Source organism: Callithrix jacchus, chromosome 20 (genome assembly GCF_049354715.1).
Source record: "Callithrix jacchus isolate 240 chromosome 20, calJac240_pri, whole genome shotgun sequence".
Taxonomy (NCBI): domain Eukaryota; kingdom Metazoa; phylum Chordata; class Mammalia; order Primates; family Cebidae; genus Callithrix; species Callithrix jacchus.
The window spans coordinates 23,934,343-23,959,963 of NC_133521.1; the positions used below are offsets into that span (position 1 = coordinate 23,934,343).

Sequence of the window (25,621 nt, forward strand, 5' to 3'; positions counted from 1 at the left end):
GGAATTATGAAAAAGTTTTCTTTTCTTCTTTATACTGTGTTTTCCAAACTTTCTATAAGCAGTATATATTATTTTTATAATCAGAAAAAAATGTTATCTTAATGTTGATTTCTAAGCACGTTCTTGTAATTGGAAAATAGTGAATTGCTAAGCAAAATGTATCCCCAAATACCATTTTCTAACACTAAAAGTTTCTGGTTTATTTATTTATTTAAGTTTTGAATTCACTACTAATGCAACAGAGACTTTTAAGAATTGCCAGCCCGACCAACATGGCGAAATTCTGTCTCTACTAAAGATAAAAATTAGCTGAGTGTGGTGGCAGCTGCCTGTAATCCCAGCTACTCAGGAGGCTGAGGCAGAAGAATCAATTGAACTTCAGAGGCAGAGGGTACAGTCTGCACCACTGCACTCCAGCCTGGGTGACAGAGTGAGATTCTGTCTCAAAAAAAAGTTAATTGCTTTTGAAGTCATCACCCTTGATTCCAGAAGATCTGTTGTTAGAGGGTGGTTAATTTTGTTTGTTTGCTTACTTCTGAAGCATTTCTTTGAACTTGATCTGTGGGAGTCTAATCCTGTTAACCTTTGGAGTTCCTTAACCACAAATTTCCAGCCACTTTCTGGATCAGAGCAGTTACAGTTTATAAGATGCAGGAAACCCAGTTTTCCAGCCAAGTGACCTCCATAAGATTCTGTAATACAGAGAAATATCCAATATTCCTCTTCCTCAAAGATAAGAGAAATAGCTGGGGCCCATTTCTCTCAGCCCATCCAGAGGTTATTTGTGATGTTTAGGAAATCTGTGTATTCCCCCACACTTAGGGAGACTTCACAAAACTTTGCAATGTGCTTTTGTACATTGCAGAGAAATGTGCTTTCTATCCAGGGCATAGAAAGCACAGTTATCTTATAATATTCCTGTAAAATGGTTGCTGAGTTGATGGTTAATGTCGTTACACAGGAAACTGTGCTGAGGAGGGGCTTTTGTTTTCAGATGAGACTCTGGACAGGAAGTGAATCTTCACAAGGAAGGAAGCAACAAAATTCTACCTTTGGCTTTTGCTGGCTGAGCAGGGGAAAGGCCTATAGACACAGGGCATTTTGGGCAAGAGCTAGAACAGCCCTCCCTGGAGCACTACATAAAGCAGCCAGTATTTTGCAAAGCATAGGGAAGAGTGAAAGTCATCAGGGCATTTGCAGACACAAAACAGCCCTGAAGCGAAACACCAGCATGTACTGGGCAGGACTTGGGAGATAAGACAGGACATCTGAAGCTAAACATGGTGAGTCCATTTCCTGGGCTTTCTGGAGCTATGCAGGGTGATAGACTCATCCTGGCTTGCCCAGGACTGGTTTTAGTACTAAAAGTCCTGTGTCCTGGGAAACCCCTCAGTCCCAGGCCAGGTGGTCTGGTGGCTTGGAGTCAGCAGTCCTGGGTGAATCAGCACACTCCTAGAAGCAGTCATGTTTCTTAACCTCCCTGAGTCACAATTTTCTCATTTGTAAATGAAATTGGGTAATAAAATGCCTACTCTAAGTTTTTGTCAAATTCAAAGGAAATAAATCTTGGAAAGATAATAGAACCAAATTTGGCACATAGTAATTATTCAATGTTAACAGGAAGGAAAGAAGGAAAGGGAGGAGGAAGAAAATGTTAAAAGATTTTTATTTTTTTGGTGGTTTTTTTTTTTTTTTTTTTTTTTTTTGAGATAGAGCATCATTCCTCTGTCGCCAGGCTGGAGTGCAGTGGCATGATCTCAGCTCACTGCAACCTCCACCTCCTGGATTCAAGTGATTATCCTGCCTCAGCCTCCCGAGTAGCTAGGACTACAGGTGCACACCACTATGCCGAGCTAATTTTTATATTTTTAGTAGAGACGAAGTTTCACCATGTTGGCCAGGATGGTCTCAATCTCTTGACCTTGTGATCTGCCCATCTCAGCCTCCCAAAGTACTGGGATTACAGCTGTGAACCACCACACCTAGCCAAAAGATATTTTTTAAGGTAAAAATCATAACTCTTTACTCATATAAAATGAGTATGTATCAAAAGTTTTATTTAACTCATTAGTTTATGATAGAACCAGTCAGATGTTACAACCCACTGAAAGGAGTATTCAGAGAATCCCACAGTAAAGGCAGTAAGGAATGCTGAAATCAACTTACATACAGAAATAAAACTGGTCTATCAACAGGGTAAAGATCAACTGCATTCCACTGGACACAATCATTTGTACTCCCAAGGGCAAGAATAATTTGCATTATTCTGAGTTTTCTTCAACTTACAAAGTTGTAAAATAGCTCAAAGGCAATAAAAGGCAATAACCTAGAAGAGTGTACTGGACCAAAAAAAACCCAGTAATTTTTTTTTTTTTTTTTTTTTTTTTTTTTTTTTTTTTTTTGCCTATTTGAAAGTCTTTCATAATCTTTCCTAACAGAAGGAAAGGACAGAGGAAGGAAGGGAAGGAGGGAGGGAAAGAAGTGTGGGTCTGATAGGATTTGGCTATGGTTTGCCTCTGTGTCCCCACCCAAATCTCGTGTTGAATTGTAATTCCCAGTGTTGGGGAGGGACCTGGCGGGAGGTGACTGGATCACGGGGTTGTTTAATCTGGTTGTTTAAATGCATCTAGCACTTCCCCCTTCAATCTAGCTCTCCTGCTCTGCCACGTGAAGAAGGTGCTTGCTACCTCTTCAGCCTTTCGCCATGATTGTAAGCTTCCTGAGGCCTTCCCAGGCATGCTTCCTGCATAGCCTGTGGAACTGTGAGTCAATTAAACCTCTTTTCATCATAAATTACCCAGTATCAAGTAGTTTATAGAAGTGTGAGAACAGAGTAATACAGGGTCTGCAGTGAGAAGTTTATACCAGAACTAAGTGAATCGCACGTATGGTGGGTTTATGTAAGGGTGGCTAAATGCATCAGGGTGTTTCCTGTATCTATTGCTATGTAACAAATTATCACAAACTTCGCAGCTTAAAACAACATGCATCTATCACCTCATACTCTCTATGAGCTGGGAGTCCAGGAATAACGTTGCTGGGTTCTCTGCTCAAGGATCCCCTCTGAAAGCTACAATCAAATTGTCATCCACGCAATCTGATCTCAAGCCTTGACTAGAGGACCTACTTCCAAGATTACATAGTTGAATGAATTCAGTCCTTGCAGCCCGTTGAACTGAGGGCTTCCCCAACGTATTCACCTGCTTCATTGAAGTCTGCAAGACAGAGAGAGAGAGAGAGTCCACTAGCAAGAGAACACTACACAGTCTTATCTAATGTAATCACTGAAGTGGCATCCTGTCACCTTGATCACCTTTTCTATCCCGTTCATTATAAATGAGTCCCAAGTCCTGCCACACTCAAGCGGAGGGGATTACACACGGCTGGGGTATCAGAGGTGGGGATAATTGGGGTAATCTTGGAGTTCTTCCATCACACAGGAATTCTCAGCTGACCAAATCTGGGATCCTGCATCTGGCTATTCCTGAAGCTGGAGGCCTGGCATAGTTTTTAGTGTCCATTTGGATCAGCTCATAAACCCAGCGTTTGTCTGCTGGCTGGAGGAGTAAAAACTCTAAGGCTAATTGAAATGAATCTATTAAAACAGTGACCTGATTTATCTAATAATTACTAGAAGGTAAGGGTTGATTGAGGCTTTAAAATAAAACCAAAAATTATTTTAAGTTTTCATATTTTATCTAAGAAAGTTTTTATTTTTACTGCAAACATTTTCTAACTCTTAAAGAAAGAAAAATTCAAGTGTTGATATTTTCCCAACATATATATACAGGAATATAAAGTAGCTTCCTTGTATTTTATCTTTGATTTACACAAAGAGAATTTTTATACAAATATTCCAGGCTCATTAGTTTTCCCAAAGTCTTCTTGCAATCCTCTGATATTTAAATCGTTCCCTCTTCAAAGTCAAATTTTATCTTCCTTGTCAATACTCTTTTTGTTAATTTGCCCAACTCATCTGGATCTTCCTTTGTCACTGACTTCATAGATTTGAGTCATTCTCCAACAACACTCCTAGCAACTTTATGAAATCCTTTGTCTTCTGCAAGATTTAAAAATTTCCTTTATAATAAGCAATCTATAGTAAGTGAAGACTCACTAGCAAATACATATAAGTGATGGGTCAAGAGAGACAAAGTGTTAAACATGGAGAGATGCCATTTTTAAAAGTGAAATTCTTAGTTACACTCTAACAAAATGTGTACAGGACCTGTATGCTGAAAACTACAAAATAGTAATGAAAGGAATCAAAGAAGGTGTAAACAAACGGGGAGATCTACCATGTTCATGAATTGGAAGTCTCAGAATTATTCAAATATAAATTCTCTCCAAATTGATCTGTAGATTCAACCCAATCACAATCAAAATCCTAACTGGCTTTTTTGTATAAATTGACAAGCTGATTCCAACATTCACATAAAAATCCAAAGAATGCAGTTAAGAGCCAAACAGCTTTGAGAAAGGAGAACAAAGCTAAAGGACTTACATTATCTGATTCCAAAACTTCTTATAAAGCAACAGTCATCCAGTCAATACGGTACTGGCAAAAGAAGAGACACATTCTATGTATGTATCTATCTGACTATAGATCTATGTGGAATATAATACAGAGTTCAGAAATAAATCCACAAATAAGATCAATTGAATTTTGACAAAGATGAAAAAGCGATTCAGTGGAGAAAGGACAGAATTTTCAATAAATCATGCTGAAACAATTAGACATCCATATGCAGGAAAAAATATTTGACCTATATGTTTATTTTATACAAAAAATTAATTCAAAAACAATCATAGACCTAACTGTAAAATATAAAAACTTTTAAACTTTTAAAACAAAATATAGGTAAAATCTTTATGACCTACGGTTAGGCAGAGTTTTTGGAGACGACATCGAGAACTTAATTCATAAAAAGAAACAATTGATAAGTTGGATTTTATTAAAACTAGAAACTTTTGGTCTAAAAAGAGCAAAATTAAAATTACAAGCATGAAAAAGAAAAGCCACGGACTGTCATATACCTGACAAAGGATATACAGACTATAGGAACTACTCTCAAACTCAACAGTAAGAAAATAAGCAACCCATGTTAAAAATTGACAAAATATGGCTGGGTGCAGTGGCTCACACCTGTAATCCCAGCACTTTGGGAGACTGAGACAGGCAGATCATAAGGTCAGGAGATCAACACCATCCTGGCTAACATGGTGAAACCCTGTCTCTACTAAAAATACAAAAAATTAGCCAGGCATGGTGGCGTGCGCCTGTAGTCCCAACTACTCGGGAGGCTGAGGCAGGAGAATCACTTGAACCCGGGAGGCAAAGGTTGCAGTGAGCCAAGATCGTGCCACTGCAGTCCAGCCTGGGCAACAGAGTGAGATTCATCTCAAAAAGAAAAAAAAAATGGGCACAATATTTGTACAGACACTTCACAAAAGAAGATATACGGATGGCAAATAAGCACAGGATTCTCAGCATGATTACTCATTAGGGAAATGCACACTGAACCCACAATGACATGCCAATACCTATTAAAATGGGGAAAACACTGACAAAACCAAGTGAAGGGCCACTGATGCACTCATACACTGCTGACGGGAATGCAAAATGATACAACCACTTTACAAAAACTGTTTGGCAGTTTCTTATAAAGTTGGACATATGCTTACCACATGACCCAGCAATCCCACTAAATACTCAATTGATGTAACAACCACTATAACACACAAAACTGGATTCATATGTTTATAGTAGCTGTACTCATAACACCAAAATCAGAAACAACAAAATGTCTCTCAACTGGTGAGCAATGCTATGATCTGAATGTTTCTGTCCTCCCAAATTTATATGTTGAAACCTAATCCCCAATGTAAGGGTATTTAGAAGTGGGGATTTGGGATGGGATTAAATTATGCAAGCAAACCCCTCATGAATGGGCTCAGTGCCTGATGTGGTTTGAATATATGTCCCTTCCAAATCTCATATTGAAATACAGTCTCCAGTGTTGGAGGTGGGGCCTGGTGGGAGATGTTTGGATCATGGAGGTGGATCCCTCATCAATGGCGTGGCACATCCCCTTGGTGATAAGTGAGCTCTCACTCTGAGTTTATGTGAGATCTGATTGTTTAAAAGTATGTGGCATCCCCTGCAACACTTTTGCCATGTGATGTGCCTTCTCCTGCTTTATCTTCCACCATGAGTAAAAGCTTCCTGAGGCCTCCCAAGAAGTCCAGCAATGCCAGCACCATGCTTCCTGTACAGCCTGCAGAACTGTGAGCCAATAAAACCTCTTTTATTTATAGATTACCCAATCTCAAGTATTTCTTTATAGCAATGCGACAATGAACTAAGGCTGAGTGCTGTAATTCCAGCACTTTGGGAGACACGTGGATTACTTGAGGCCAGGAGTTCAAGACAAGCCTGGCCAACATGGTGAGACCCCATCTCTACTAAAAATACACAAATTAGTCGGGCATGGTGACACACACCTGTAATCCCAGCTACTCAGGAGGCTGAGGTAGGAGAATCGCTGGAACCCAGAAGGCAGTGGTTGCAGTGAGCTGAGATCATACCACTGCACTCTACCTGGGTGGCAGAGTGAGACTCTGTCTCAAAAAAAAGAAAGAATGGACTAACACAGTACCCTCACAAAAGAAGCGTCAGAAGAAGATCCTCATCTACCATGTCAGAACACAGCTAAAAAGTGCTGTCTATGAGCCAATAAGTGAACCCTCATCAGACACCAAATCTACCAAGTCTGCTGATGCCTTTATCTTGGACTTGCCAGCCCCTGGAACTGAGAGAAATAAATTTCTGCTGTTTATAAACCAACCAGTTTATGGTATTTTGTTATATAGCCCAAATGGACTAAGACAAGTGGACAAACCAGCTCTGGCAGAGCCGTACAATGAACTATTATTGAGAAGTAAAAAGGAAAGAAGCATTGATACATGCAACAACTTGGGTGAATCTCAAATGCATTATACTATTTGAAAAAAGTTAGACTCAAAAGACTACATACTGTGCGATCCCATTTATACAATATTCTGCAATGGCAAAACCATAGCAACAGAGCATTTATCAGGGTTTCCAAGAGTTGGAGAGAAGGGAGGATTGGATTAACATAACAAAGAGAAGCTGCATCAGAGAGACTTTTAGGGTGATGGAACTTTTGAATATCTTAATTGTGGTAGTGGTTATACAAGTCTATGCATTTGTCAAAATCATAAATCTGTACTCCAAAAAAATGAATGTTACAATACATAAATTAAAAGTACACTTTTGAAAATCATCAATAAAGTTTGAAAAGGATAAAAAATTTTGATCAAGTTCTGTCTCACCTTATAAGGGATCAATTTTTTGGTCATTTTATTGATGTGCAAGGTTCAGGTATACTCTCTCATTTATTCATATTTTTTTGTTTTGAGACAGAGTCTCACTCCATCACCCAGGCTGGAGTGCAGTGACATGATCTTGGCTCACTGCAGCCTCCAACTCCCAGGTTCAAGCGGTTCTCATGCCTCAGCCTCCTGAGTAGCTGGAATTACAGGCATGCACCTGTAATTTTTATATTTTTAGTAGAGATGAGGTTTTGCCATGTTGGCCAGGCTGGTCTTCAACTCCTGGCCACATACCTTGGTCTCCCAACCTGCTGGGATTACAGGCATGAGCCACCAGGCCCAGTCTCATTCATTCTTTGTTTCTAAAATATCTGTTGAACAATGTGCCAATGAAATTCCCGTGATTCTGTTCCTAACAGCTCTGGAAGCCCTCTCCTTCTTTACTGTTCCAGCCTCAGTTTGAGCATTTTTCATTGGCTCTACTGTGATATTCTCACAACTTTTCAGTTTGTTTTATTATTTCTGGCCTCAATACCCCCACCCGTAGGCAGGCCTTTTCCTGAAGCTACTGAAATGATTTTTCTAAAACATAAATAAGATCTTGCTCTCCTTTGCTTAAAACTCAGAACTCTTCATATCTTCAGTGGCTCTCCACTAACATTCGATGGAACCCAAACTCTTCAGCCTGGTACCCAAGGCCCCACATGATGTAGCTTCTCCTTGACTTCTTAATCTTTTTATTGTTGTAGCCACCCTTATCCCATACATTCTAGGCAGACTGAGTTATTAGCCTTTACTCAGACATACAGTAGAGTATGATTATTGGTCAAAATATTCATTGCCCTTCTCCGTGGGAAGATTATGTATCCCTGATGCACGGACGTCAAACTTGGTCACGTGACTCATCCTGTCAAATAAAATGTAGGTGGAACAGACTCATGCCACCCCAGAGCAGAAACTTGAAAACCAATGTATGGTTCTACTATCTCTCTTCTCTCTGCTACCAGCAATGAATAGATAACATGAGCGAAAAATAAACCTTCATTGTCATAAGCTACCAATATTTGGGCTTTGTCACCATAACAAAACTTAGCCTAAGCTGACTGAAACCCTCTCAGGGTGAAAGTGCCACAATCATTCACTTTGTAGTCTCTGTGGTATAGACAGAGTATAGACACATAACTGTTGAATAAATGAATACTCAAAGACTTCCTCTAAGACTTCCCTGCCCATCTGTCATAGTCTTTTCATGCTGCTATAACAAAACACACAGACTGGGTAACTTATAAACAGCATTCCTCACAGTTCTGGAGGCTGGGAAGTCCAAGATCAAGGCACAGTATTCAGTGTCTGGTGAGGGCCTTCCTGCTGCCTCCTCACATAACAGAAAACAAAAAGGCAAAAACAGCCTAAGCTGGTTCCTTCCAGTCCTTTAATAAGGCACTAATCCATTCATGAGGGAGGAGCTGTTTTGAGTTAATCACTTTCTAAAAGGCCTGCCTCTTAATATCACAACAATGGGGATTAAGTTTCAACAAATAAATCTGGGGAGATGTTTAGACCATAATACCATCCTCCCTCCTCTGCAAGGCATCTATGTATATTTCTGCTCTTGTAATAATTATCTGTCTCCCTCCACTGCCTTTGAGACCCTAAGGCAGAGCTAGGTTGGCCTCACCTTAGTGGCTCCTGTGCCCAGCACAGTACCTAGCCCAAAGCAAGTGAACGGATGAATGTATAAAGGAGTGAGAGTGGGGAGTTTACAGCTCTTCCAAGTAGCCACAGGCCCTCTCCACTCCAGGACTTTGCAAATGCTCTTCCCTCTTCCTGGAGCACCAGTCCCCTCCCTACTTGCCTGCCTAACCCATCTAAATCCTTTAGCATGACTTGCCCCATCCACTGCCCATGCCTGTCACAACTAAGTCACTCACCTCTCTCTGTTCCCACAAACTTAACATATCCCTCCAACAGAGCCCTTGTCACATGGCTGAGATCCTGTGGTCTGTCTCTCTCTGAGCACCCTGAGGGCTCAGCCTACATCTGATTCATCCTCTGTCCCTACATCTAGCAACAACAAAATCATGATAGCAACAACAAAACAATAATAATAATAACCAACCAGGACTTGTTGCAGTTGATGGGTAAATTAATATTTGAATGAATTAATGAATTAATTTGAACTGGTTCTCGCCTCTTCTTCCATTTTCCCTCAGAAAGGCACAGGCTCATTGTAGGACGACTTTCTGAATGTGATGGGACTGAGCTGTTGGATCTTTTGTTACCACAGCTGACTACTCTCCCAGGCCCTTGCACTTGTCCCTAACCTCATGGGCCACATGACCCCATAAGTGCATGCATCAGGACTGTAAGCCTCATCACACAGACCTCCTTCCCAAATCCACTTTCCACAGCCCCCAAAAGGTCTGCCAGAGATCCCAGAGCACATGACTCCGAGGAAGTATGCCTACCAGGCCCAACCAGCTTGGGGCCTCCTCTAACCTGCAACCAAAGGAGACAACTGGTAGAGGGAGGAATTGAGAAAGGTATGCAGTGAAGGAGGAGCAAGAAGGAGTCTGTGTCTATCCAGAGGTCAATGTGCGTGGCTAATTGCATAATCAACTGCAGATGGGAGCCAGAACTCTGACTATGACAGTGAGACGGACACCCAAGGTCAAGACACACTAATTACCTCCTCATCATGCATTCCTCTCTAACGGACTCTTGCTCTGGAAAATCCCAAGGGAAGAAAGGAGAATGAGAGGAGGAAACAAAAAGAAGCACTCCGAACCCATCCTACAAGAAGGACTCCAGGAACTTCAATCACCCGGAAGCCAACTAGGAACTAGAAACAGAAAGCTTCTGCGGAACTGATCATGACTCACCAGAGGCCAAGAGAGCAAGGAGAGAATCAGGAACTGTCGCAAATTGGAAGAGTCTGAGGAAACACAACAGCTATGAGCAATGTGGGATCCTGAATCAGATCCTGAAACAGAAAAAGAACACTAGAGAAAAACTGGTGAAATTTACATAAGTACAATAATAGCATCATCGTACCAGTGTTAATTTCCTGGTTTGGACCATTGTGCCATGGTTACATAACTTATGAACATTAGGGGAAGCTGGGTGAAGGGTATGCATGAACTTGCTACATTATTTTTGTATTTTTCTGTAAGTCTAAAAGTATCTTTAAAAGGGTGTTTTATTTTATATTTTAAAGGACTTCCAGGCAGCCAGCAACATCCTGGTAAGAATGAAGTCATTCCCACCAAACCTGGTTTTGCTGAATTGGCCATGAATGTGGCTTATTTATTTAGCAATCATGGATATTGTTCTCTCTAGAAACCTACAGTTCTTCCGTGAAGCTTGGATATCTCAAACAGAAGGAGGAGGAAAGCTGGGAGTAACAGGAGGAAAGAAAGGATTAGTGCAGACAGTTGGAGCCATTTAGCGCAAGGGTGGATAGGCCTACACACCTGAAGGGCCTCAGGAGGCAGCCTCTTGTTCCAGCACAGTCTCTGGTATCTTTATGATCCAACTCCATTTTTGCAGCAAATGTTTCTGGAGCCCTGAACCACATATCAAGCTAGGGACACAGTACTGAAGTCCACAGTCCTTTGGAAGGCAGAACTCAGTTCCTGCCCTCCAAAGGCTCAAAAACAGGGAGGCAAGTATGCACAAACACAAAAGAAAATTGTGTGTGACGTCCATCATTTTGAAATGTGAAGTGTGCTATGAGACCTCAGATGAGGAAGCTATTCACTCAACCTGAGGGAGTCAAGATCAGAAAAGCCTCCAGAGAAGTGGGGATGGGTGTTAGAGGTGCTAAAGCCCAGGAGCTGAGGTGGAGAGTGGCTGGAATAGAACCTAGAGATTGCGCAGGAACTAGATCGGAAAGGACCTTGACTTTCTTGCGACAAGGCCATGTGGACTTGATTCTGTAGCAATGGAAAGCCCCCCAAAGGGTTCTAGCAAGGGTGTGGCTTGATTTCAGGAAGGTTTAAATCAGAGGCTGCAGTGTGGAAAGATGTCTTTTTTTTTCAAGAGTCTGAGTTGAGGAGAGGTTATAGTGAGGCCAGTCTGTGCCCTGCTTTCCGGGGGCAGAAGGTACATTGTGTGACAGTGAAAATGAACACGGCAATAATCCAAGCAGAGATGCTGAGAAAACACCTTCTTCCTCAAAGGACCTTATTCATGAGCCTCCACTGCCCTCAGGCTGCCCTGCCATTCCCCATGTGCAAAAGCTCAACTGCTCCAGGCCAGGAAGGCTGCTTGTTCACGTGCTACACTGTCCTAAGGTGACATGATTAAAGTTCTCCTTGGAACGACTTCCCCAGGGCGTTTCAGGTCCATCATGAATGGCTTTAAACAAATTGCAGAGAAACTCAGCCTCCTGGTGCCTGCCTAAGAGGAGTAGACACAGAGAGAGGTAGAGCCCCCACTCCCTGCAGCCATCCCCTCGGAGGTAGAGCCCCCACTCCCTGCAACCATCCCCTCCCTGCAGCCACATGGCATTGGGTTCAGGGATTCCCTGTTCCTCTGAGTGTTGTGACTGTATGCTGAACGTGGAGACATTCTTGAGTTCCCAAGAGTCACCAAGAACTCTGGGAGAGAGTCAGGACAGAAAAGAGAGGCATGAGCTGGGTGGGTGGCTCATGCCTATAATACCAGCACTTTGGGAGACTGAGGTGGGTAGATCACTTGAGGCCAGGAGTTCGAGAGCAGCCTGGCCAACATGGTGAAATCCTGACTCTACTAAAAATACAAAAATTAGCTTCTATAATCCCAGCTACCCAGGAGGCTGAGGCAGGAGAATTCCTTGAACCCAGGAGGTGGAGTTGCAGTGAGCCCAGATCATGCCACTGCACTCCAGCACTCCAGCCTGGGTGACAGAGCTAGGCTCTGTCTCAAAAATAAAACAGAGGGGAAGGGAGGGGGAAAGGAGGAAGGGGAGGGGAAGTAGAAGGAAAGGAGAGGAGGGAAGGGGGGAAAGGAGGGGAGGGGAAGGGAGGGTGTGGAGGAGAAGAAGGGGAGAGGAGGGAAGAGGAAAGGGGAGGGGAGGAAGAGGAAGGGAAAGGAAGGGACAGCAGGAAGGAGGGAGGGAGGGAGGGAGGGAAGGGAGGGAAGGGAGGGAAGGAAAGAAGAGAGGCAAGGTTGAAAGTCCCCAGTTAGACTGCACTGGCCACTTCAGCAGCAGGGACCACAGGCTGGAGATGCTGCCAAGTAGACCCAGGTCCCAGGAAATGCATGAGGGTGACCTTATCTGCTGGAATGACATTCTGAAAGGACAAATGATTTGTTCCAGAACACACAGCAGGTAAATGGCAGAAGGGGGATTCGAACTCAGGTCTTCAAATCCTCTAGACCCAGAACCCGAGCCAGTCCAGAACATCTCTGTGCTTTCCGGAACTTAGAGAAGGAAGAGGCCTCACATGGCCCCCTGGGTTCCCTCTCTATCCCCCTGCTGGCTAATGCTTCCCAAGGGTATTAAGTACCTACTAGGGGCCAGGCCAGTCACCACCCCTCCTGACCGACGGCCTTTTCCCCTTTGTCCTCTGAAATGAACTGTGGAAATATCTCTCACACACAGAAAAGAGAGCATTTGTTTCCTACAAATGCTTTTTGCACTGTTTTTGTTTATTTATACGCCATCTTCTTCCAAAAATGCATACATAGTATGTTTTCTTTAACAAATGAGTAAACAGGGGCAAAGGAAACATACATTCATCTCAATTTTTTTTAAATCAGGGAGTGAATCAGTGAAACACACACATAAGTGTGTCTCCTTTGTCCTGATTCACTCCCTGATTAAAAAAAAATAAATGAGGCCAGGAGTGGTGGCTCACCCCTGTAATCCCAGCACTTTGGGAGGCCAAGGCAGGCAGATCACCTGAGGTCAGAAGTTCAAGACCAGCCTGGCCAACATGGTAAAACCCCATCTCTACTAAAAATACAAAATTAGCGGGGCATGGTAGCACATGCCTATAATCCCAGCACTTTGGGAGGCTGAGGTAGTGGATCACCTAAGGTCAGGAGTTTGAAACAAGCCTGCCCAACATGGTGAAACTTTGTCTCTACTAAAAATACAAAATTAGCCAGGCATAGTGGTGCATGCCTGTAATCCCAGCTACTCAAGAGGCTGAGGCAGGAGAATTGCGTGAACCCAGGAGGTTGCAGTGAGTTGAGATCACACCACTGCACTCCAGCCTGGGCAACAAGAACAAAACTCCATCTCAAAAAATAAAATAAGTGAATGAATTGGGACAAAGGAAAATGAGGATAGGAAATTAAAGAAAAAGCCCAGGATGACATTGAAAGGCACAATTCCTGTACTTGCTAGAGGTGGGTCCCAAAAATATGACTTTAAGTAGCAGTCACTACAGAGGCAAGCACTGTCTGTTGCAAGATTTACAACAGTCAAGCAATAGTTCCAAATAAATACAACAAAAACTGGTTTTGGAAGAAATGAAACTATTTTTGTTACTAAGCCTGGATAGAAAGATCTCCCACAGACTGAATAAATATTAGTTCCTTTCCCTTTGCCCCTTCTGCCTGGAATCCCAAATTCCTCCTCGATCTTTAAGCTGGAACCCTAACTCTCTTGCTTTGGTTGGGCAAACATGTAAAGAGAAGACACTCTTTAAAAAAAAAGTATAACATGCATATATTAAAAAGCACAGAAGTGTACTGTTCTGTCAGTTTTCACAAGTAAAATATACTTGTGTATGTACCCAGCACCCAGATCAAGAAACAGCATTACCAGCAAGTCTCCCACTCCTAGTCACTACCTCACTCCAAAGGTAAACACTGCTTGGACTCCAATACCATGGATATGCTTTCCCTGCTTTGGAACTTTATATAAATGGAATCATACAGCATTTGGTTTCTTTAGCGCAACCTGGTGTTTGGAGGTCAATCACATAGTTGCTTGACGTTGTAAATGTTCACTCTCACCGCTGTGGAATGTTCCCGTCCTGTGACTGTAGCACAATTTACTCTCCTGCAGATGTGCAGGTTCATTCATTCTTCGTCAGGAAAATAAAGATTACAGGTTGCATGTGGGTATTTTTATCTGCATTAATTCTTGTTAATAATTCATTTAAGTGCTTGAATTCAGAGATGCCAACATTATTTTTGTAAACTTTTGAATTAGGCTGAAATGCAACATCTGAAAACTGTCAGTCTGGCAGCTGACATTATTTTGAACACTGAAATCTACTTTTGTAACCAAAGATGTCTTAGTCCTGTGGCCAGGGGAGCAACAAACAAATAGAAAAGCCATAAGAAATGTTTTTTCTTTGCTCTTCTACAAATAGACATTCGACATGTGTGGGCAACATTTATTGAGACGTTACTGTGTGTCAGGAACTGTACTAAACACTTTGCATGTATTATCACATTCGATCCTGATGGCAGCCCCCTGAAATAGGTTTACTTGAATTACTCCCATTTTTCAAGTTCTGTCTGTGTCACCCAGTCTTTCTCATCCTCTGGACTTACTGTAGGATTCAGTATAACCAGGCATTCAATAAATGCTTATTAAATAGAGCAATGAATGAATAACAGCAGCTACCGTTTATCGAGCCCTTAGCATACACAAGGCACTGTGCCAAATATTTACATCCATTATCCTGTTTAATCTTACCAACGAACCTCTGAGGACATGGGGAACACCTTTGGGTTTTTTGCCAGACTCACAAGTCCCACCTTGTCTGAAAACGATTAATGCACATGTCCACAAACTGCCATATTTGTGCTACATGACCCCACCCTTTGGTCACAGCTGATTGGACCAGGGGTGCAGGTTTGGCCAATTCAATTCTTTCTTGGGAATTTATGCTTGCGGTTGAAAGATGGCCAGTTGGTCCTGCCTGTGGCTAGAATAGTCCTGCCTGTAAACTCATTCTCAAGCTGCTGTGAGAGCTTTTTTTTTTTTAATACAAAAGAATAGAAAAAGAAGGTCTACAGGGATAAAAAAGAAAATTACGTGATTAAGCAGAGAGGCACAGAGACAAGAGGCAGAATTGTACCTAGATTCCTGTCTGTTTCTCTGGTTCTCACTCTAAGGCCTCAGAAAGCCCAGACTTGGGTTCCAGTAAATTCTCCGTTTTTTGTTAAAATGGCCCAAGTTTGCTCCTATTAGTTACTACCAAAAACAAAAACAGAAAACTAAGCCAGGGACAGTGGCTCACAGCTATAATCCTAGAAACTTGGGAGGCCGAGGAAGGAGGATTGCTTGAGACAAGGAGCTCAAGGCCAGCTTAGGCAACATCACGAGACCCTGTCTCTAAACAATAAATAAATCTAAATGAAGTTAGGTCAATATTTTTTTCCCATTCCACAGAGGAAAAAATGGAGGCTCTGAAGAAGTAAAGTGACTTGCCCAAGGTCACACATTCAGTGCGACAGAGCAAAGACTTGAGCCCAAACCCACCCAACTCTCTGCAGCCTGAGCTGCCTCTCCTTCCTCTCACCAGTGTTCCTTGGGACATCTGTCCAAGCCAATGGGACATCTGTCTTCTCCCCAGCCTCTCTGCTGGCTTTTTGAGGGCTGGGGTCATGTCTGACTCACTGTAGCAGCGCCACCTAGGCTATACACTGTCAGGTGTAACTTCCAAACCATCAGGGTGGAGATTTTACCGGGTTAGAAGAAACATCGCAGCATGACTGATGGGAAATTAATGGGTTTTGTGGATGCAAATTGTAGAGGCAGAAAAGTGGGGCACGGAACTGAGACACTCCATGGTGACCTTGACAGAGAAGCCAGTGAGAAATTGATTAAAATCCATGGCAACCCTAGATCAGGAGAAGGATGACCATAGACTAAAGCCCTTGGTGGGCGTACTGCACATTACCTTGAAAATGGAGAGCCCCTGAACCTTCCTGCTGCCCACAATCTCAGCCCAGCTGTCCTGACTTCAGCCTTGGCAAAGGAAGTGATTTTGGGTCCAAGCCAATTGTGGGGCCTAGGCTGACCCCAGAAGCTGGACCCAGAGAATCCTAAGTCCTCATTCTGCAGAGGCTGGACCATTTGATTCCCCCTGCACCCACATGCCCCAACTCATCTTCCACACAGCCATCCGAGAGATCTTTCTAAAACACCAACCTGACCATGCCACCCCTCTTAAAGTCCTGATATGGCTCCCAAGGCCTTCACCCTGTCATTCAAGGCCTTTACGACCTGCCTTTCCTGTATTTCCCCATAACACACCATTCCTTCACACCCAACTTTGCTCCCAGTACTCCAAGTTACCTGTGTCCCTGGAATGGCCTTGGTCTCTCGACACCTATTCCACCACTGTACACACAAGCTGTTCCTCTCCTGGAATATCTCACCAACGGCATCCCATTCATCAGATGAAATCTTGATTGAACTTGAAGCTCAGCTCAAGAAGCACACTCTCAGAGACCTTTTCTCACCTCCACAGATTGGGTTAAATGTTCTTTCTTTGAGCATATGTCTGGCACAGAAAGTATATTGTTCTGGGATCATCTGTTTATACATCTGCTTCTTTTAACACGTTGTCAGCTACTAGAGGGCAGGGACCTTTTTATCTATATCCTTTTTTTTCATCAGTTCACAGCAGAGTTCTTGGCCTGTAGTGAGCATCAGTTAGTACACATGGGACATATGGGTGGATAGATGCAGATGGGGTAAGTGGATGGGTGATGGGTGTTTGAATGGATAGATGAGGAGTGTGTGAATGGGAGGAAGAATAAGTGCATGTGTAGGAGGATGGGGAGGTGGTTACATGAGAGAAAGGAAGGAAGGGAGGGAGGGAGGGAGGGAGGGAGGGAAGGAGGGAGGGAAGGAGGGAGGGAGGGAGGGAGGGAGGATTGAAAGATGGGAGGAGGCCTAGGTGGGTAAATGGGAGGACAGATGGGTGAATGGATGGATAAATGCATAGATGATAGGATGAAGAAAGGATAGGCGGACCCATAGGAGGATGGGTGGATGGATGGATGGATCAATCAGTTCTGCCTAGGCTTAGGGTTTAGTCCTTAGATTGTCTTTGTGACCTGGACTTCTCTCAGAGTTCTGCTACCTGTGGAGGACTCCTGAAATTGAACATGTGTATAATCAAACTCGGATTCTCCTTTCTCAGATTTGATTCCCTTCTAGGATTCTGTTCCTCGGTGACTGGCAACACCACTAGAATTCTAGGCATCTTGACTCCTCTCACACCCTCAATCCCCATTCCCAAGACATCACCCAGTCCTGTTGAGTTTACTGCCAATGTGTCCCTCCAGCTAGTCCATCTCTCTCCAGCCCAAAATCTCCATTGCTTTCCTCCTCGGCTAGTGTGACCACCACCTAGCCAGCTTCCCTGCCTCCTCTTTGTCTTTCAGGTAGGGTCCAAGCTGCAGTGCAGTAGCCCAATCACAGATCATTGCAGCCTTGATCTCCAGAGCTTAAGTGATCCTCCTGTCTCAGCCTCCCGACTAGCTGGGACCACAAGTAGGCATCACCACATCTAGCTCATTTTTATTTTACTTTTATTTTTGTAAAGACATGGGGCCTCACAATGTTGCCCAGGCTGGTTTCAAACTCCTGGGCTCAAGCAATCCTCCCACCTCAGCCTCCCAACGTGTTGAGATGAGCTACCACATGAGCCACCGTGCTCAGCCCCTGCCTCCATTCTGTCTTGCCCCCAACCATCTCCTCGCTACCACTAAAGCTGTCTTTTCAAAATGCAGGTCTGCTTCTATGCCTCTCTAACATTGCTTAAAATATTCTAACACCTTTGCTGTCACGATGAAAATCAGCCCTGGCCTCACCCCACACCCTGGCAAGGTCAGACCTTTGTGGCCACCTTATCAATGCGACTTTACATCTACCCCATGACTCCTGGACTAACGTGTATCACCCACCGTAGTCAGTGAGCCCCACAAAGGAGCGATTTTGCCTATTTTGGCCTAACTTGTTTGTGTGAGGTGTTTTAGGCTGACTGATGGCTCCATGGACACCATGTTAACCTCTGTGACCTGCACAGACACTCCAGATGAGTTCCTGGAAAATCTGAAGTAACTGGAAGACCATGAAAAGAGGAAGAAATGATCAAGCCCTGTGGAGCCTACTTAACTTTGAGAGGTTCTTCTATTGTTTCTTATTCCTGCCCCAATTGATAAGGCCACTGGACTTTGTAACTGACCTTGGTCAACCTTGTGACTCCACACCCTACGACCCCCTCCCAGCTTGCAAAAAACCACTCTAAACTGTAACTTCTGTAACTTTCCACCGCCCACCCCAAACCTATAAAACCAACTCCTATCCCACCGCCCTCTGCTGACTCTTTTCAGACTCAGCCTGCTGGCACCCGAGTGAATAAACAGCCATGTTGCTCACACAAAGCCTGTTTGGGGGGTCTCTTCATTCAGCGTGTGTTTTAACAGTTTGGGGCAGGCTTAGGTAGAAATTCTGCTCCTAATTAGCTATGTGTCCTTGAGCAAGTTACTTGAGTTCCATAAACCTCACTGCTGCATGTGAAAAACAAAGATGATCTTACCCACCTCCTCAGGATGTTGGGAGGATGGAATTAGATGCTGCATGTAACGTAACCAACACATTGTCAGGCCTCTCTGAGGAGATGTCAGGACCGGGCAGGGAGCAGGAGCAGAAAGTTCTATACGCAGTCCCTGCTCAGCCCTCAGTCACTTACCCAGAAATAAACTCTACCGTGAATAGAGATCTTCAAGAAGGCCCAGAAATAAGTTTCCCCAGAAGGGCCCCTGGGGATAGGAGAGGAGAGGCTGCCTTTTACATTTCAGCTCCTGGAGACCCAGCCCAGGGTCCTGGAAGGGAGGCTTCCCTCCTACAGGGAGACAGAAGGGGCAGCCTGGCTGTGTTAAGCTGTTCTTACATTGCTATAAAGGAATACCTGAAACTGGGTAATTTGTAAGGAAAGAGGTTTATCTGGATGATGGTTCTGAGGCTACACAAGCATGGCAGCAGCATCTGCTTGGCTTCTGGGAAGGCCTCAGGGAGCTTTTACTCACAGCGAAAGGTGAAGTGGGAGTAGGTGTCACATGATGGAAGCAGGAGCAAGAGAGAGAGTGAGGGTGTGGGGGACACACTTTTAAGAACCAGATCTCACAAGGACTCACTATCTCAAGGACAGAACCAAGCCATCAGGGATCTACCCCCACGACCCAATCACCTCTCACCAGGCCCCGCCTCTAACACCTGGGATGACCTTTCAACATGAAACACAGATTCAAACCATATCACTGACCTAGCCTCTCCAGCCAGGAGAAACAGTGCCAAGGGATTATTAAATAACATTCTGGGTATTTAATAAACCCAAGGGCCAGTCGTGGTGGCTCACACCTGTCATCCCAGCACTTTGGGAGGCCAAGGCGGGCGGATCACTTGAGGTCAGGAATTTGAGACCAACCTGGGCAATATGGTGAAACTCCACCTCTACTAAAAATACAAAAATTAGCTGGGTATAGTGGCAAGTGCCTGTAATCCCAGCTGCTAGGGAGGCTGAGGCAGGAGAATTGCTTGAACCCAGGAGGCGGAGGTTGCAGTGAGCCAAGATCACACCACTACACTCGCCTGGGTGACAGAGTAAGACTCTGTCTCAAAAAGAAAAATCCCCAGAATGGTCTAGGACCTAGAGACCAGCCTTCTAAGCAAGTACATTTTATTAAGTCCCTTCCTCCCTCAAGAGCCTGCAGTGGCTCTCTGCTGCCCACAGCGTCAAGTGCAGGCTCCTTTACCTGGAGTCTCACTCCTATCTCCCATCTGGCCCCTGGAACCTCAGAGCCCACCCTTTGTTCAGACAGGCCTCTTTACCTGCTGCTTTACTCCTTTCTGACCCAAGGCCCTGCCCTCTGACCTGGGAAGCCCTCTACCTTCAGGTCTCACTCTATAAATCCTTTTGCACCTCTAAAGGCTCCCTCTTCCAGAGAGCCCTCTAGGATTGACCCAGCCGACACTAATTTCCCTCTCTTCTGAAGACCCAATGCCCTAATGCCTCCCACAAAAGACAAATCTCTGGTGTAAGATAGACCCATTTGATGAAATTCCAAGCTTGCTAAGATACGTTTTTAAAAAATAAAATCATGAATGTCATACCAATATAAACTGTGCACATGTCAAAGATTTTGACTCCTTGATGAGAAAACCAGTAAGATATTATACATAATTCAAAGAAGAATCCAAGGAGAATCTGTGTACAGTGTTTAGCACCCCCACCCCCTACATGATACCAATTGATCTCACCTGACAAACTTCATTTGCATCTCATTGTACAAGAATAGTTTGCATTATTACCAGTTTTCTGTAACTTACAGAATATAAAATAGCTCAGAGACCATGACAGGTGCAAAGTCCGACAGAAACAGGTAAGAGCTAATATCCAATTAAAACGGACACCTTCTCATCTTTTTTTGCCTAATTTAAGGTGTTTCATAATTCTACCCGGTACCACTTAGCCAGATGTGTGTCTCTGAAAAGTCAGTTAATTTCTCAGGGCCTCAGTCTCCCCATCTATAAAGTGGGCATAAAAGCACAAAGCTCTTCCAGTTCTCACCAGCGAGGGGCTCCTGGATACGTATTCCAGGTCTTTCAGATATTTCCCTGCCCCTGAGTTTCCTCCCTCTACTTCACCTGCCACCTCTGAGTCTGGGGGCTTTAGGAGGCCCTTCTGCCTGTCCCTTCCACTCAACCTCCCACCCCTAAGCACGAATCAGGGTCTCTTCCTACATCTCTGCTTACCACTACCAAGACATGATCAAGGGGACCTTTAGCAAAACGCAGGTGGAAAAAGGAAATACCCTCCCACACCTGGTGGGATAGGTTTTCCTGCTTCGGTTTGTAGGGTATGGTGGGCTCCCTAGCTTCAAGGCCAAGGCAATAGAGAGATCTGGGTCCTTTGTAATGTAATTCAAGCCTAGGAAGACACTTTTGACACAGTACCATGATATGCTCTTTCTGTAGAAGAGGTATATTAGCAAGAGGTAACCTTCCTGAAAGGTCTGATGGGTTTTGTAGACAGATAGCCCCCCCAAGAGGCCAGGCCATCCTGAAAGTCTTTCCCTCTCCCCTCTTCCACCCTTAGTATCAGAAGGACCGCCCAACAATAAAATTGACAAGTTGACCATCACAGTGGGGAGGAAAAAGGGGGTAAAGCAAAGACATTTTAAAGAAGGATGGTAGGGAGATATGAGTTGATCAGGCTCCAGAGACCCTGTCAACATCTCCACGCCATGGGCTTTGTTTGGGATGAATGACATTATGGATCCCGTTCTCTGCAAACAGGAAAGACTTTTATTGAGATTCCCTGTGAGTGGCTGGGGTAACATGAAGCACACTCTAGGGCTTCATGTTAGGAAGAGTTCTTCACATCCTAGAGTCCTCAAGAGTCATGAGGACTCACTATCTCAAGGATAGCACAAGCCATCCAGGATCCCACCCCATGACTCAATCACCTCCCACCAGGCCCCACCTGCAACATGAGACACAGATTCAAACCATATCACTGACCTAGCCTCTCCAGCCAGGAGAAACGTTGACAAGGGCTTATTAAATCCCCAGAATGTGCCTGGTGGCTCACACCTGTAATCCCAACACTTTGGGAAGCCAAGGCAGGCAGATCACTCTAGATCAGGAATTCAAGACCAGCCTGGGCAATATGGTGAAACCCCTTCACTACTAAAAATACAAAATACATGAGGACTCATGAGGACACAGCCCAGCCCTTGGGGACTCTCTGGGCATCTCACTGTCCTGAGATGTCACTTCCTGATTTCCCTCAGACTCCTCCCTCCAGCATCCCTACCTATTCCTAGGCCAAGCAAACAGTAACCACTGTTCCTCCAAGGTACCCAGGAGATGCCCCTCCTACAAATCTGACCCTACACAGAAGAAACTCTCAAAACTATAACATACATAGAGATGTAAGGAATAGTCATGGACATCCACAAGCCTACCCATGAAGATGTCCATTGCAGTGTTGTTTAGAAGTATGAAAAATGGAAACAAACTAAATGCTCAGAAATAGGGGATTGGTTAAAAAAAATGCAATACAGGAAGCCATGGTGGCTCCGGCCAGTTGTCTCCTGGCTCTTGAGGAGGTGTTCAAGGCCATCCTGAGCAACATAAGAAGCTTTCATTGATTAACAAAATATATATATATGTGTGTGTGTGTGTGTGTGTGTGTGTGTGCAATACAACCTGATGCCATGCTAGGCAGTCACTAGAAGTGTGACATAGGAGGAGAGATATCAGTCGGCAAGTTCACTCCATTTAAGGACACTTGTAGAGTTATACAAGTAAAAAGAAAGGAGAGCAGGCAACAGAAAAAGGAAAAGGAAAGTAAAAGGAAAGGAAAACAAAAATATTCACAACGACTGACTTTTCTTCTTTCTTCTTTTGGTGTTTTCCAAGTGCCCTACGCTAACATATATTTGCGGATAGATACACAGGCAGGCAGTCATAAGCCAGCTCCCTGAAGCTACACCCAACACCACTGGAAAACAGTTCTGGGTTCCAGTCTGAGGAGCAAGCCAGGCCAGTGATGCACAAATAAGGGGGTGAACACTTTAGGGCTAGGACCTTGCACAAGGACTCACTCAAAGTGTGTCACTCACACATATCCCCAGTCCCCGCCCCCCCACCGCCACAACACACACACGCAGTCTTGCCAAAGGGAGCAGCTTACAGGCAAAACCACTCAACAATTAGAATATCCATCCTGAAAGGGTCAGCAGGTGGCCTGAGAGAGCTCAAGGCTATACAGTGGGGGCAGCCCTAGCTTGGGAGTTGTAGAGCCTCGCTCCGGTCCTAGCGCTCCAGTCCTAGCCTATCCCCTCCTTCCTCTGATCCCTCATTTGTTCATTCATAAAATAAATGCATGAGGTTGGACAAAGGGTCTCTCAGGCCTCCTTCTTCGGTTCTCTGAGAGAGGTTTCCCTTTATTCTGGCCTCATCCCTTACCCAGAGCAGATGCCCCCACAACAGCCCCAGTCTGCAGGAGGGATGGGGTAAGCAGTGCAGGGGGCAGAGCCCAGAATGAACAGTTAGTTACCAGAGGAGGCTGGGAGATGTCCTCACGCACCCAAGCCCTAGACCACGCAGCTCCCTCTGCCTGGCCCAAGGGAAGCGCAAGACCCTGTGACTAGCAGGACTGGGGTGGAGTGAGGCTTGTTTTCTCCGCTGGAGCCCGCTCTGCCCCATCCTCCCTAAAGGCCCAGTCCCTGGCCAACTTTCCCTTTCACACCATCCCCATGGCTTCACTGCTTCCCCAGGGTTCAGCCTCAACATGTTCAGCTCTTTTTCACCATGTTTTATTTTTGAGAATCACTTTCTGGCCAGTGACAAGCCTTTGGGGTTTTGAAACAAACCCAGCTTTTGACCCCCCTTGCCTCCTAAACCCCAGTTTCCTCATCCACAGTAGGGGTTCAGAGAGTATTAACAACAACACATTTCATCAATTCCTGCAGCAAATCCACTGACAGCCCGCTCTGTGCAGAGCCCTGCAGCACTACCCAGACTGCCCTCCTTGGCGTTCCCAGGCAGGTAGCGGAGGTTAAATAAATAACTCCAGTATGCTGTAGAGCACCCCAGCACTGTAGGGCTGCAATCATACGGAGCAATATCCTAATGAGGACAGGGAGGTCTGGAAGGTGGGCTGAGATTTGTCCAAAGCCCCAAAGCAGGGTGGGGACAGAGAAAGTCCTGGAAGCCTGGAACCCCGGACGGAGGCAGGTTTCCACCTCCCAGGGCTGAGCTCATTGTCCTGAGGTTTGGGCAGCGGGGAACAGGGGCACAGGAAGGGTGAGAAGGTGAAGGAACCAGGCCTGCTGGTGGCTCCGAGGGAAGCCTTCGGCCAGGCCTAGCTAGCATCCCAGAACTCACCTGCCAGTAACTGCGGGCGGGAAGCCCTGCCAGGCTCGCCTGCCCCTTCCAGCGACCCATCCACGCTGAGTTCCCCTCTCCATCCTGCCCTTTGCTCTTTTCCTGCGACAGGGGTCCCCTGCTCAAATGCCCAGCCTAGTCTCTGGCTGTCCTTCCCTGATACCTCGTTTGTCTACCCTTCTTTGCACGTGTCAGTGGCTCCCCGCTCGCGTCCGTGTGTCATTCCCTACACACGCCTGTGTGTCCTCTTCACACGTCTGGCTGGTGCGCCGGCCTCCCGCATTTCCCGGCCTTCTCGCCGCCCTGCCCCGCCTGCCGCTGTGTGGGTGTCTGGCTGGCTGTGCGCAGAGGGGCGCGGCTCGGCCCTCCCCCGTCACCCTCGTCCCGCCATCTCGGAGTGACCCGGGCCGCGGCGCCACGGTGCTGAGGCCCGGGAGCCGCGCCGCCGCCGAAGGGGGCCGGAACCGGTGACGGTGGCGTGGGCGGCGGCGCGGAGACTACGGGCGGCCGGGCGGGGCTGCGGCAGGGCAGGACCAGGACCGGGGCCGAGGCCTGGGAAGCCGCCGCCGCCGCTGCCGCCGCCTCGGCCCGGAATCACGGGCGGCAGGTCGGCCCGGCTCGCCGGGCCCCGCCCCTGCGCGCCCAGCTGGGTGAGGCGGAGCGGCGCGTCCCCCGCGACGCCCGAGCCCGAGCCCGAGCCCGAGCGCAGTGGCCTCCGAGCGGGAACCCGAGCGGGAGCCGGAGCCGGAGCGGGAAGCGGAGCTGGAGCCGAAGCTGGAGCCGGCGCTGCGGCGCACGGAGCGGAGCGCGGCAGCCAAGCCAAGTAAGGGGCGTGGGGCCGGGCGGCGCGGGGGAGGGGCGGGCGGGAGGGGGGTCCTGGCCCCCTACCCCCGCGCTCAGCTGCTGTATCCACGAACGACATACCCGGGGGCGCGCCGCGCGGAGCCTCCGTGCGCCGGGCGGGAGGATGCGCGGTCCGGAGCGGAACCGCAGCGCGCTCGGAACGGAGCGGGATCCCGGGTCTCCCGCGGACCCTCGACCCTGTGCGGGCCACCTGCGCGAGCCGAGGCTGACTACGAGCGCGCCCTCGGGCCGCAGGGAAGGGGAGGTATCCAAGGTTTCTGCCTAACTTGAGACCCCGACGAGCATCCACCCCATGTGGGGAACCCATGATAGCCTCCTCAGCTCCGCGCCCTGGGTTTTGGGGATCCCTGGACAACCCAATCAAGAAGGAAAAACTAGGGCGCACTCTCGGCCAGGGTGGGAGAGGGAAAGGGGCTGGGGCTTCGCGGAGTTTGGAGTTTGAATCCACCCCCACCCCCTTGAGCTAGGAAGTTTGACCCTTCGACGGGCAAGTCGCCCCGGGTATGCCCCTGTCTCAGTGCCTCTATCTCAGCGCCGAGC

At 46.1% G+C, this 25,621-nt stretch overlaps 1 protein-coding gene and 1 long non-coding RNA gene across 8 annotated transcripts in view; one reads left to right on the forward strand and one right to left on the reverse strand.

The window, feature by feature from the left end:
• Nucleotides 1-2,357: 2,357 nt before the first annotated feature.
• Nucleotides 2,358-24,847, reverse strand: LOC144580516 (uncharacterized). Its single transcript, XR_013530081.1, has 4 exons — nt 24,218-24,847; nt 10,239-10,339; nt 4,505-4,558; nt 2,358-3,215 (listed from the first exon to the last, which is right to left on the reverse strand). It is a non-coding gene; the product is annotated as an uncharacterized LOC144580516 (long non-coding RNA).
• A 75-nt stretch (nt 24,848-24,922) lies between these two features.
• The window catches only part of BEAN1 (brain expressed associated with NEDD4 1), a 54,796-nt gene continuing 54,097 nt past the window's right edge, over nt 24,923-25,621 (forward strand). For all 7 annotated transcript variants that reach the window (XM_035281564.3, XM_078357365.1, XM_078357366.1 and 4 more), the window contains exon 1: nt 24,923-25,040. The gene's annotated coding sequence lies outside the window, so the exon portion shown is untranslated. The remainder of the gene's footprint in view (nt 25,041-25,621) is intronic.